This window comes from Gracilinanus agilis, chromosome 4, assembly GCF_016433145.1.
Source record: "Gracilinanus agilis isolate LMUSP501 chromosome 4, AgileGrace, whole genome shotgun sequence".
Taxonomy (NCBI): Eukaryota; Metazoa; Chordata; class Mammalia; order Didelphimorphia; family Didelphidae; genus Gracilinanus; species Gracilinanus agilis.
In genome coordinates this window covers 67,402,470-67,406,497 of record NC_058133.1, presented here as the reverse complement: position 1 = coordinate 67,406,497, position 4,028 = coordinate 67,402,470, and the positions used below count along the sequence as shown (strand labels likewise).

Sequence of the window (4,028 nt, the reverse complement as noted above, 5' to 3'; positions counted from 1 at the left end):
AAAACTGGAGAAGTCACCAGTTTAACACACAAGAATAGCAATGAAGACAGACATTTTTCCAAGATAAAATAAATGCAATATTCTCTAAGTGGTTTGTATATCAGAGAATATTCTTACAACTAATGATGCTATGTGGGCTCCCTTTGGTAGTATTCTGAAAAACTTTACTGTTAGAACACAAGTATCACAGCCTAGTTTTTATAATTTCAGGACAATAAAGTCACAAAACTCTATCAAAGTCAATAAGAGTTTAAGTACTGTTTCTAAACATTCCTTGACATTTGTCAGGGCAGGCAAAGTTTTGGTGGAGAAGAAGTGCTGTAAGTTTCAAAGGTTTTTTTATTCAAACTCAGTTACATCAACTTCTGGCTACTAGGCTGAAAATAGTATGAATACCATATAAATTCGAAACATACAAACAACAGGGGCAGATTTTCCAGCATGCTTTTATCAATAGCCCTTTTGTTCTCCCTGGAAAGATCAAAGAAAAGGACTCCGGCAATCCCTTGTTCTTATTCCAAATCTGTGGTGATAGTAGTGTCTTTATAACTATTAACCTGAGTCACAAAATTTAAAATAGTCTGAGAATTTAAGATAATACCTTGTGAGATCTGTCACCTACCAAAGTGAGGCTTGACTAATTTAAGAGTGGTTTTGCTTTCTGGTCTTTGAGCTAGGAGTGAGTGCTATTGACCATAATTCTAGGTTTCTGGAATTTTTTACCTAAAGGTAACTCTACTAATTAGCTCCTGCTTTCTTTCCCCTACCACTCAGACCAGGGTTTTAGATCTTTTACAAAAGAATCTGTACCTTCTAACTTAGAATCAATATTAAATATTAGTTCCAAGAAAGAATAGCTGTAGTGGCTATGTATTGGGGGATAAATGACTTGCCTAAGGTCATAGAGCTAGGAAGTGCTGAGGTCCTATTTGATCCCAGGACCTCCTGTCTCCAGATCTGGCCCTCTATCTACTGAGCCACCTAGCTGCCCCTTTAATTTTATCTTAAATATTTTGTTTAAGAGTGAACTGTATTGAAGCTTCCCAACAATTTGCCAACTGGAAGTTATATATTAAATGTGAGAGCACAAGAGTGACTGAAAAAAATGTGCCAGATTGCTACTTGTGTAGAAACGATCAAATTTCCACATATGGTCAAGGAATTCTGTAGAGGGAAAACATTAACAAGACTATTAGGTAGGCCATGGAGTCGCTTTTCCATAATTCTGTGGTTATCCTCCATGATGCTGAATAGGAAAGGAACATTAATACTAACTGGCATCTCTTCATCAGAAGTGACAAAATTGCTCATTGCATCTATGGAGTCAAATTTTCCAAGTGGGATGTGAAACCTGCTTTTTATAGCTACAGAACACTACTATTTCTCTAGGAGGAAGTTTAACCTGAGATTTTCCATTGTAAAATGGATTGTATTGCTGAAATCATTATTCACTTCTAAAGGATTAAAGGGATTGACTATACTAGTATATCATAGGCTTGTTTTAGTTCCCTAAAAATGCCAGTTCAGTTAACCTTGGATAATGGAATAAGAATGAGCTCAGAGGGGTCCATGTTATCAATATTAATCAGTGAAGATACATTCACTTGAGCTTCCCACGAAGACACAATAAATAGAGCATTTCAAATGGCAACTCTTAAAATTCTTTCTGAGGAAGGAGTCAATCAGAAGTTAAATGAGAAAGTAAAAATGTGCTTCTATAACATTTTAGTAAACATGCTTCGTAGAGAGTGTTCCCAAGGACACTGTCACATTTATGATAGTGAATGAAACAGATGTATCATTCGTATTTCTTTTTCTTTTGTTTGAGGGACTTGCTTCTCTCCCTTTGGCTATTCCAATCAATGTTCTTTGAAATGATTCTATGTTGCTTTCGTCCAGGAAAGTAGCTGTAAAAAAGTTATAATAAAGTGGGTGAGAAGATTGTGGTATTACTGAGCAAAGCGAGCAACTGCAAGAGAAATGATGGTGGTCACGAAGTGCATGTTAGCGTTTTCTCCTTTAGTGTGAAGAGGGGTCTTCACCAGTCAGCAGTTTTCTACTGAGTCTTCACTAGATTCCCACAAATTTCATGGCATCTTTGCCTTTGCTCACTTGACTCACTTATTGAAGCCAAATCTTCTAGGAGTAAGAATAGGTACAATGTAGTCATCCAGGTACCAAAACATAACAAAACAGGAAAACTAGAAAGAACAGTGGATCAAAAGGAACATCAAAAACAAATAGAAACCAAAAAACCCCAAACACCTATGACTACAGGGGGAATCCAGGCTCTTTTCCATCAAATGATTTTATTAGCTACTAGCAGCACTTCTCCCTATCCTTGTAATTGTTCTTAAGGACTGGCAGGTTCTACGGCCAAAAAAAATTGATTTTTTTTTCAATCTGTACAAAAGGTCTTTCTTCATAAATTAATTTTTTAATATTTTTTTTATAATTTAATGGCTGTCTATGTGATGTTTAACTGATTATTTCTTTATGTACAGAGNCCTTACAACTGTTCTGCCTTGAAACCAATACACAGTATTGATTCTAAGACAGAAGGTAAGGTTTTTTTTTTTTTTTTTTTTTAAACCCTTGTACTTTGGTGTATTGTCTCATAGGTGGAAGATTGGTAAGGGTGGGCAATGGGGGTCAAGTGACTTGCCCAGGGTCACACAGCTGGGAAGTGGCTGAGGCCGGGTTTGAACCTAGGACCTCCTGTCTCTAGGCCTGACTCTCACTCCACTGAGCTACCCAGCTGCCCAAGGTAAGGGTTTTAAAAAAAGATGTGATTCGGTTGACAAGTTCCTTGTGCATCCACATTGGTTTCTTTAGATAACTCCCTTTTCCTATTCATCAGAAAATGTGATATTTCTCTTTATGTCTTTGGAATTTGATATTTGAGAGTTTTCCATCTTTCTTGGATTCCCTGTCATATTTTAGTCAATGGATTTTAAGCATCCCTTTTAAAAAAATATGCTCACCCCAAATAGAGGGTACATATTTCATTCTTCCTAACATTCTTTTCCTCTAATTTTGATCTGTGTTTTAGGATCTGGAAGATGGAGAATAGATGGGGAAATACAACCAAGGCATTGCTTGGGTGATGCTGAAGAAGTCCTCCTGACTGACTGGTGATTAAGGTGTGGAGAGGCTGAATCCAGAGCCAACCCTTCCATGACTCCTCCTACTTTTGTGGAAGCTCTAGGCTTAGGATGGTATGTTGGTGAGTGTGAGGCTGCTGAGGGCATGGAGTGCTAGAACAATCTAGCCTGTGACTAGGCTAACATTTGATGCTCCCAGAGTAAAGGGCGAAGAAGTTACACATGGAGTCAGATGGTGCCCATTAGCAGAACGTGTACTTATACATAACCCAACATGGGAGGCTTTGTATAATGTGCTTGTTTGTGATTTGTATTTTTAGTTCGTGATATGAAACTTTGCTCTATGGCCATGTACTTGCATATGACTTAGTTGTTTCCCAAGCTGACTAGAAATCTCATTTGTGTATTGAGTAGTGCATGCCTGTATTAACCTATGTATCTGTAGAGAAAATGATTTATTATGTTGTTTGAAAAAAATTGCATACTTTTAAAATCCATCCTTGTCTGATTAAAAGGTCATCCACACCCAGAATGTTGCCCCACCTTGCTGTAATTCTCTGAATGCTGGAGATGACTACCAAGTATTTTAGGATCTCCCAAATCTTTCTTGTTTAGGGTTACCACGCCCAGGAGCTGTGATGGGTCCACCCAAGCTTGTATTTCATTCAAGTTGCTTTCTCAGCAAAATTGTTTAACTGTCTACATGTGGTCCATCTATGTATGACTGCTCTTGTCTAAATCCCTTATAATGTAAATCTTTCAGAGCCTGGATGAGAGGTAACCATACCTCTTTTCCAGCTTATTCTCCTTTACCAAATGACCTAATAAATTTCTTTTTAAACCTACTTCAGATTTTGGGGTCTATTCTCATGAACATATATCCCATGTAATATGCATGTAATTCTGCTCTACATAGAAATAATG

The 4,028-nt window shown here is 37.4% G+C and overlaps 1 pseudogene; it reads right to left on the bottom strand.

Moving 5' to 3' along the window:
- Nucleotides 1-1,798: 1,798 nt before the first annotated feature.
- LOC123245899 lies at nucleotides 1,799-2,380 on the bottom strand (annotated as a pseudogene).
- Between the last annotated feature and the right edge of the window lie 1,648 nt (nucleotides 2,381-4,028).